A 10,951-nucleotide genomic window follows, 5' to 3' on the forward strand; every position below is an offset into this window, starting at 1 on the left:
CATCGATGGGCTGGGTGCAGGACCCTCATATTCAAGAGCTGCTTCTCAAGCAGACGGATAACGCAAGAGCTGCCGCCCGAGAGAAAGTCAAGCTAGATCAACTGGAGATAGACGCGGTTACTCCATTGTAGGAAGGATGCAGGCCCGAGGATACCCGCCTGAAAGTAACGCTCATGGCTCTCGAGATGAAGGTAAAACACAAAATGACCGACGCATGCTTCGACGAGAACATGTCATTCTGGCACGAACGTCTTCCCAAGGGGAACAAGTGCCCGACCAGTTTGGAGGAGTCAAAGAAAATCGTGTGTCCTCTGGATTTACCGCACATGAAATACCATGTGTGCATGAACAATTGCATCATTTATCGGGACGAGCACGCGGAGTCTACCATATGTTCGGTGTGCGGCGTCACTCGATACAAGAAGAGAAAGAAAGCTCCTCGAAAGGTGGTGTGGTACTTTCCGATCACTCCTCGTCTGCAGCGGTATTTTGCGGACCCTAAGGTAGCGAGAAGATAGGGAGGAGAAGAAGCGAGAAGATAACGCAAATGATCCGGAGATAAATAAAAAAAGACAAGATGCTGAGTCACCCTAAGGATGGGAGCCAGTGGCAAGCGTTGAACTTCGAACACCCAGAATTTGGGAACGATCCAAGGAACATCATCCTGGGCGCGAGCACCGATGGAGTCAATCCGTTTGGCAGCCAGAGAAGCACACATAGCACCTGGCCTGTGTTTGTGTGGATGTAAAACCTTCCCCCCTGGTTGTGCATGAAGAGGATGTACATTCACATGAGTATGCTAATTGATGGGCCGAAACAACCAGGGAACGACATCAATCTGTATCTGGGGCTGCTGAAAGAGCAGCTAGACACGCTGTGGAAAATGCCAGCCAATACGTGGGACACCGCAGAGAAAGAATATTTCCCTATGAGAGCCGCACTGGTCACGACGGTGCACGACTATCTCGGTTACGGATATCTCGCGGGTGGTCCACGGATTTTCTGGATACGTCAGGTGCATGGATGACACAACGTATCGCCAGCTAGATAGAGATCCCGGGTCTTCGATAACCGTGTTCATGGGACATCGAAGGTGGCTTCGCGACGATGACCCATGGAGAAAACGCAAGGATCTGTTCGATGGTGAAACCGAACCCCGAAGACGCCCGCGTACGAGGAGCGGCGAGGAAATAGACGAGTTGTTGAAAAATTGGAAAGATTGCCCACTGCCGGGAAAGAAGCAAAAGGCGCCAGAGCCGGGAAAGAAGCGAAAGGCGCAAGAGCCGCTGCTGAAGGTATGGAAAATGAGGTCTGTTTTCTGGGACTTTCCATACTGGAAGATCCACCGTGTGCCTCACAGCCTTGATGCCATGCATATCACGAAGAACGTGTGCGAGAGTCAGCTTGGTACCCTGCTCAACATGCCAGAGAGGACCAAAGATGGGCCGAAAGCAAGGGCAGACTTGAAATCAATGGGCATTAGGGAGGAGCTTCACGCTAATGATGATGATGATGACGTGAAGCAGGACACGGAAAGTCGTCGCAAAGGCAAAAAGGCCAAGAAGACCGAAAATGACTTCCCTCCCGCGTGCTTCACTCTAAGTCAGGAGGTGATCGATCAGTTTTTCACCTGCCTCGTAGGAGTAAAACTTCCTTACGGTTACGCGGGGAAGATAAGCAGATACTTAGACTCAGCGAAGCTGAAGTTCAGCGGGATGAAGTCTCACGACTGTCACGTGCTGATGACGCAGATACTTCCAGTTGCAATCCGTGGGATCATGGACGCGCACGTCCGTGAAACGCTATTTGGCCTATGCAACTTTTTCGACGTCATCTCTCGGATGTCGGTTGGTGTGAGGCAACTCAGAAGGCTACAGGAAGAGATCGTGGTGATACTATGCGAGCTTGAGATGTACTTCCCGCCCGCATTCTTCGACGTTATGGTGCATCTGCTGGTCCATATCGTGGAGGATATCATCCAACTCGGGCCGACGTTCCTGCACAGCATGATGCCGTTCGAAAGGATGAATGGTGTCATCAAAGGATACGTTCGCAATATGTCACGTCCAGAGGGAAGCATAGCCAGGGGCTTTTTGACCGAAGAGTGCATCTCCTACTGCACGAATTAGCTAGGCATCGAGAATCCCGTTGGTCTGCCCCTCAACAGGCACCTCGGCAGGCTCGCTGGATGGGGTCACCGTGAGGGTCGCCGCGAAATGCATGTCGACTTCGAGGGTCGACTCGCCGACTTTGAAAGAGCAAACCTAGTCGCGCTACAACACATAGACGTGGTCGATCCTTGGGTGGTAGAGCACAAAAACTTTATTGAGAAGACGTACAATGACCGAGGCCAACAGAGGACGGACGGAGATATAATCAAAGAGCACAACTCATGTTTCACGCGTTGGTTCAAGCAGAAGCTTCTGTCGTACCCTTTACATGAGGATTCTTCGATGGAAGAACAACTCATATTCGACTTGTCACAGGGCGCCGAGCACAACCTGATGATGTATGAGGCGTACGATATCAACGGCTACGCATTCTACACCATAGGAAAGGACATGAAGAGTGATGGTTATCAGAACTCCGGGGTAACGATGGAATCCTACACCGGTAACGACAAGGACAGATACTATGGAAGGATCGAGGAGATCTGGGAGTTGAGCTACGCTGGAGAGAAGGTCCCGATGTTCCGTGTCAGATGGGCCAAGAGCGTCCTAAAAGAAGACCGGTCTTTCACCACCATGGTTATACCCGAAGCCAAATCCAAGACCGCGGGCGCAAACATCACCGTGAAAAATGAGCCATGGGTACTGGCTTCCCAAGTGGACCAATGCTTCTTCATTACCGACCCGTCAAAGCCCAGTCGTGTTGTCGTGAGGAGAGGCAAAAGGGAGATCATCGGAATGGATGGAGTCGCCAATGAGCAAGACTTCGACAAGTACGGCGACCCGAAGATGGCACATGATGACGACGATGAAGTACCAACATACACCACAAGAAGAAGCAAGACCACCCTACCTAAAGGATGCCCGTTCAAGAGAAGAACTCCATTTACGAAAAATAAGGGCAAGAAGATTGGGAACAGATAGCTAGCTAAGATCGATTGTATTTAAATTGTAGCTTTCATTTCTCGATTGTATTTCATGGGCACTTTTTGAACTCATGAATATTTTTAAATTTCATGGGCACTTTTTGTATTCATGAATATTTTTTCAAATTTTATGATATTTTTTCATATTCAATATGAAAAAATATTGAATATTCATGAGGACACTCGATCTCGATCCCCCTCCATCTCGATCTCGATCCCCCTCCATCTCGATCACTATCCCCCTCCATCTCGATCTCGATCCCCCCCGCACCCTCCCCCGCTCCACCGCCGCCGACGACCCACCGGACCCTCCTCCGCTCCACCGCCGCCGACGACCCCCCGCACCCTCCCCGGCCCGCTCCACCGCCGCCGAGCACCCCCGCACCCTCCCCGGCCTGCTCCACCGCCGCCGAGCACCCCTCGCACCGTCCCTGGCCCGCTCCACCGCCGCCGAGCACCCCCGCACCCTCCCCCGCTCCACCGCTGCCGACGACCCCCCGCACCCTCCCCAGTAATGTCTTACCAATTCACAAATGAATGCAACTAAAAATAAAAAAAAACAAATTTGATTATATTTTCAAATAACAAATTTGATGATATTTTTTCATATTCATAAATATTTTCAAATAACAAATTTGATGATATTTTTAAAAAATTTATTACTATTTTTATAAAAAATATTACTGTTTCATATTCATTTTCATTTTCTAAAAAAATATTAGATGCAACAAAAAATATAAAAAAAATATTACTTATGCCGCACCGCTGGGTGGTGCGCCATTGCTATCTAAAAAGAAGATTTCTAATGGCGCACCCCTCGGGGGTGCGCCATTGCTATAAAAAAAACATACTAATGGCGCACCGCTAGGGGGTGCGCCATTAGTAATCTTCCCCCCTAGCTAGCTAATTCGCCCGATCCCTTCGTCCCTCCCTCGCCACACTTCCCCCACGCTGCCCCGACCCACGACGCCGCCGCCCCTACGTGCGCCGCCGCCCCCGCGCCCCCCACCACTGCAGCTCCTCCGCCGCCCACCGGACAGCAAGCCGCCGCGGCCCCCAGCAATCCCGCCGCCGACCCGCAACCATCCCACCGCCGATGACCGCACGGGGTGCAGGACGACGACCGCGCCGACCCGCAACCATCCCGCCGCCGCCGACCCCGACCCCGACCCCTCCGGCGACCGGCCGCGCCCGCCCAGGTACCTCTCCTCCTTCCTCCTTCCTCCCTCTCCACCCTACCTCCCCATTCCCTCCCTCCCCTTCTGCCACTATCACCCACGGCCTTGGTCTATCCCGCATAGCCGCCGCCGCCGACCCTCCCCTCGACCGTGGCGACGCCGGCGTCCCTCCTGTCGGTCGTGCCGCAGCCGCAGCCGCAGTCCGTAGGCAAGGACAATCATGAAGTAAAAAGCAACTAGATATTGCTGTTCACAATTTATTCAGTGCAATATTCATGTGAAGGCACCAAAACACAAACTTGACCCCCCCCCAATTTTCCTGGTTCTGTAGTTAGGCAATTACCACATGTTTTCCTGCAGTGAAGCTGTTGTTATGATATGCAGGCATGAGTACCAGAGGGTGGCTACCATTGTTTGTAGGATTAAGGAAATGATCATGTTATCACTGAAATATATTTAAAATGTCTATTTAGTGCTGGTTTCTGATATAACCTTGTAAGTAGAAATTTTAAACTGTAGCTGCAAACCTTTTCAGTAGTTTGTCTTGTGCCCTCCATATTTAACTTTAAAATCAACTAAAACTTTAACTGAAACTTTAATTTAAACTTTAACTGAAACTTTAATTAAAGTTAACTTAAGTCTTTTCCTTCAATAAAAATTGTATGGTGGATGTCTTGTTGTAAAATTGTATGCATAGTCAGGCCCTTTCATGTTTTCAAGGAAACACCAGACTTTCCAGTTAGTGCTTTCTCAAACTTCTACAATTTTCACTTCTTGAACTACTGCTTGGAACTAAACATAATTATACAATGAACTTCTGCAGGCTGATCTAAGTTGGACCATCCTCTGCAGCCAACTTCTCTTCTGCAAGAGGAAGAAAGGAGAATCAGGGTAGGGTTTCATGGCTAGAAGATATATTGTTGTACAACAATTTGTTACAAATTGCATTTATTGGTATATGTACGCTAGTTTTGTCATATCAGGAGCTTAGGAACTTATCTTGACTAATTTATTATAGAAAGCTGTCAGAGCTCACTTCTAGAAATTAGCAATAGCAAAATGTGTTTAAGATTTAAGGCATACAGACTAAGCATATGTCTTGGCATACAAGTATCTCTTTCTTCAAGACTGGTAAATCAAGTGGATAAATAGATGCTGCTGCTGGACAATATGTTCTGGACTATATGTTCATTGGTACTATATGTTCAGAATGAGTTAACTTGCTGTCATTTATCGAAATTCATAATGTGCTGGACTATATGTTCATTGGTACTACTTGTGATGCTGCTGCTGTACTACTTGGGAATTTTGTCAACTTGTGATGCTGCTGCTGTACCCCGAGAGGCCCTTGAGTTTGCCGAAATGTCGATTAACTTCTGTTCCGGCAAATTCGGGTACTCCATATGTCCTATTTTCAGCAAAGGTCATGCTGAAATTTTTCGTGAATTTTAGCATGACTTTGCTAAAAATAGGACATATGGGGCACTTGCGACTAATGCATGGGCCGGGGTATCTTAGTACTTAATTAAGTAGGATCAACTGCCTCTTGTGTTATACATATAGAAGTGTGATATCTACTCATAGTTATTATTAATGTCAGTTGCTCGTCATCGATAAACCCTAATCTGGTAGGATGACCTACAAAAAAAGCCCATACCACATATTCTATTTGGATGGCCCTGCTAACCTTGACCATAAATACTTGAGATGGATGTAGCAGGCTTAAAGAAAGAAATGTTTTTAGGCCAACTCCACTGGGCCTGGCTGAAAATGCACAAGTGTGCATGACTAACAATATTCTATTGTAAAGCTAAACAGGAAAGATGAACCACTCATCCTAACCATTTGCTCTCAAAATTACCACTTCACTTCTTACTATTGAAAATCTTAGACCATCTCCATTCACCAATTGCTCAAACCAGTTCGAAGGGTGTGTTTTCACCACACTGTGGATTATCTTATTGGACCCAACAGAGATGATGTAGTTTTGAATTATGAACATACGAAATGTCGTCATCGGACGATGAAAGTCTCCTGGGGGAGTGCGACTGGTGCCATGACGGTCGAGGTCTGTGCGATAGGCCTCACCTGGACGATGATCGGCTCTTCAGCATTAAGCTCGAGGAGACCTTCGAAGTTGAAACGGTACGCAACGACGACAAGTGTTTTTTCATAATTAAACATGACTTCAACTATTTCAACGTGTAATTTTCATCTTTTACAATTCGAGTATAGTTTATCCCATGCCATGCAAGACGCTATGTCTTGGAGAGGATGGATTTTGAAGACCATGAATATTTTGAAACGAAGAAAATTCACCTAAGGACACATCATGATGTGGATTTTGAAGTAAATATGTATAATGCTGAGAGCTTAACCCATTTTGGTTGCAAAAATTGGGAAGCATTTTGCAAGATGTATGGTTTTGATGAGGGTATGCTTGTCACCATGGATCTTGGTGATCCTGACATCGACCAAGACAATATGGACATTTGGGTCCTTGTTGATACGCCTCCAGTTCTACCGCTATGTGAGTTTCTCAAACATAGTTAATTATTAACTAATTTATATTGTTTATTTCAAAATAGTTGACAACTTATTTCCATTGACAGCTTATTTTGATTGTTCAAACAATGTGCGGAACATGGTAGACAAAACCCACTACACCGATGGCTCCGAGTTAACTTATCAGGAGAAAAATCATCTGGTCGGATTTTGTACTGATCTTGAGAATTACAATATCTACAATCAAACTCCTCAACATTATGGTCAATACGTGCCACTAGTGCACGTGTTGAACTACGGTAACTACCATGGAGATACCCTGGTAAGATTTTTTACTATTACGACATCCGTGCATCTTTTGCATACTTCTAAAACTAGTACATCATTGCTAACTATGAAGTTATTACTATGTTTTTCAACAGAGAATCCCAGAGGATTGTGTGCCTCATTTGATGTATCAGAATGGCATCCTTCGTGTTTTTAACATATATCCGGGTCATCCTACGAATCTCAACTGTCCATACCGGATTTCTAGAAGAAGTGGAGACATGCTAATCAGAGAATGGAAAAAATGTATGGACAGTCGTAAGGAGGTTCTTGGAAGCAAAAGGAAGCGCCGTGCAAGAATTGGAGACAGGATGATCTCCATTCTCCATAATGGAGAGTCGGGGTCTATATTGTTTTATGCTATTTTACCTTAAATAGGGTATTTAGGTCCTGCCTAATACTGTTTCTGATGATCATGTGGTAAGAACAATTAAGTAGGGTTGGTTCGATGACTATCAGGATGATGATCGTATGACTTGTTATTAATAACGAGTAGAAGTTGTATGATGATGATTAGTAGGACTTGTTAGGATTAGTATTACTTTCGACAAACTCGCTACTCGCGGTTTCGAGACTGGTAATGTTATAACTTTGTTCGGTATTTGAAATCCAGAGACTAATATGATGAATTATATTCGGAGACTAACCTTCTATTGTATTCGATAAATCTGCTATTTATATGTTGTGCTCCCTATATTATGTGCAGTAATATGTTTTGTAACCTGTGCAAAAATTAGAAAAGAAAAAAAAATAATCCCTAATATTCATACTAGTGGCGCACCACTCAGCACACTAATGGCGCACTGTAGAAAGGACACTAATGGCGCATCACCCCCTAGTGCGCTATTAGTATGCCAAAGCACATGGGTAAATATGGCCCCCTGGGAGGCATACTAATGGCGCACGGTGGGCTATAGTAATGGCGCACTGCGTGGTGCGCCATTAGTATACCAGGGGTGCGCCATTAGTATTTAATTCTAATGGCGTGGTGCTAGTGGCGCACCAGTAGTGCGCCATTAGTAGGCAAAACTGGTGCACCACTAGCAGGCCTTTTCCTAGTAGTGGACGTGGCAGTCATGAGTTTTCAACCCTTGTACCTTGTTTCCATCTGCACTGACTCTTCTTTCAGGGTTGGAAGCAAATCCATGTGGGAATCTCACACGTGACAGGACCTCACAGAATTCTTTTCTTTTTACCTTGTCCAAGACGTACACAGCTGTCACGACCGGTTTTTCAATAAAATAATTATTGAGAAAACCAATCCCTGTTACGGACCAGCGAGGAAGAATTCCTTCTCACTGATAGACAATATATTGGTCACAGAAGAAAAATACCAGGAGTACTAAATATAATACAAGGTTGAGCAGAGACTGCCCAACAATTTATTACATGCACGCCGATAAAACAATACGGCGGATAGGGTGGCAAACTACTAACTCACGATAAAAACGGTGGTGGAAATATCATCGCGAAGCGAGTGACATGATTCCGGAATACTACAACTCTTCGAGCGTCGGAGTGAGGCTCGAGAAGACTTATTGCGGGTGGCGGAAGCGTAAACGATACAAGTGACCAATATCCGGGATCGCGCAGGACTGACTGGGACTCCTCTAGGCGTCGGACGCGCTATCAAACTCTTCATCCAAGAGATCGCCTTCGTCAACATCTGGCCAAATCAACAAGCCAGGTGAGTACTATGAAAGTACTCGCAAGACAGTTCGGACATAAGGTATAACAAATGCAACCATGAAACACATGAATAAGTTAACCAGTGCGATCAGACATAGAGATAATAAATACTGGGTGCCAAGAGAGGGTCTGAATGACGCCTCGAGCGGAAACTGCCGAATAGTAATACTGGTGCCAAACGAGTGTCTGAAAGACTCCTCGAGCGGAAAATGCGGAATAATAATACAGGTGCCAAACGAGTGTCTGAAAGACTCCTCGAGCGGAAAAATGCGGAATAATAATACAGGTGCCAAACGAGTGTCTGAAAGACTCCTCGAGCGGAAAAATGCGGAATAATAATACAGGTGCCAAACGAGTGTCTGAAAGACTCCTCGAGCGGAAAATGCGGAATAATAATGCCACAGTCGGGCGTCGGGGCGACACCACATAAAGGGCTTATAACAGAAAGTAAAGACAGTGTATGCCGCAGTCGGACGTCTGAGCGACATCACATAAAGGGCTTATATCGAAAGTGAGAAACGAGTACATGCCACAGTCGGACGTCTGCGCGACGTCACATAAAGGGCTTATGTCACAACTCATTAATACAATAGCTCGGAGACATAAATTATCACAAGCATGAGACACAAAATAAAGTTAGTCCATCAACTGGAATAACAATAAATCTGAGATTTTACCGCTTGAGCTTGTTCACCGGGGGCAAGATTTTCAGACGGATAGATTTGGATGTAAAGTCTACATTACTGATCATGGATACGATGATTTGGAAAGAATTGACTCTACAGAGTTTGTACTTAACCACAGCCAACGGATTTCAGTAGTCACGGGGACTAGTTCCGTCTATGGTGTTCTGGAAGGAACACGTCTAACCAGTACACACCCAATTTAACCATCCGGAGCCAGGGATCACCCTCGGCAACATTCAGGAAAAACCCTGAGTCGGGGAGGCTACAACCTCGCGTAGCATGGGATCAAATTTCTATACGCGCGCTATAAGGGGGTGCCCCCCTCTCGGTCCCAACCGGAAACACCCATGCCCCCTGACCGAATGACTGGCTTTAATCCTGGGCCAAGGTACCATCATCCCGGCCTCTCTGTTTGGTGTGTACACGGAAAGAGGTTACCAACTTACTAAACCGTATCCTGGCAATGCGACATGTGGTAGCACGGAAAGGGGAAGGGACGATAACACGGCTCCAACCATGTTAACGTCGGAAAAGTCGGATGACACAAGGCTGGCATGCTACAACAGTACCACCTTGCTGCCCTTCATGTCACCACATGATTAGGCCACCTCTCATCAGAGGTCACCGCAACTTTGGAACATGCGGGAAAAGATCGATAACGTGGCTCCAGCCACGTTAACGTCGAAGAGAGTCGGATGACGCAAGGATGGCATGCTACAACAGTACCACCTTGCTGCCCTTCATGTCACTACATGATTAGGCCACCTCTCATCAGAGGTCATCGCAACTTCGGAACAACCGGGTCATTGCCTTACAAGCAACGAGGTATTTATCGACACTCACATGCCACGCACAAACTTTCACAGGAACATGCAAAACATCTGCCATATCAAATGTTCAAACATGCTTGCCTGGTTCGGAGAAGTCGGAGTCTAGCTCGGCGAAGTTCGCGGCTCCGTCACCTCTCCCGGAACCTACGGCAATCACGAAACGGGGTACTAACGTGAAAACCAACACATGCACAGAAACTTTGCCAAATATTTTTCAAATAAATCCCAAAAAAAAACTAGACAAAATTTGGAGATTGACAGAAAAATAATCACTCAAAAATACCTTTTCATTAAAAAGTTATAAAGGTTTCTGTCCAGGGACCTTTCTGTAATGAAACAGAAAAGTTCCAGGGTTTTAACTGAGAAAACAGAAAACGCTTCGGCTGGGAATGCGCAAGCGCAAGGAGAAAACGTATTTTGCCCGAAGGCACCAACAGAAAACGGTTCGGGGAAATAAAACAGAGGCTGACACGCGGGGCCCGCATGTCAGGTTTGAAAGCTCGCCGGCGCCCGAAGACGGCGATGGACGCCGGCGTCGAACCACGGCGAGTTAGGAGAAACGGAGGGTACCAAGAGCTTCAGTGTCTTCTTCCGCGTCGGTGGGTGGTGGACTCGTCCAACGGGGAGCACCACGTCGACGGA

This window comes from Aegilops tauschii, chromosome 4 (assembly GCF_002575655.3).
Source record: "Aegilops tauschii subsp. strangulata cultivar AL8/78 chromosome 4, Aet v6.0, whole genome shotgun sequence".
Lineage (NCBI taxonomy): Eukaryota > Viridiplantae > Streptophyta > Magnoliopsida > Poales > Poaceae > Aegilops > Aegilops tauschii.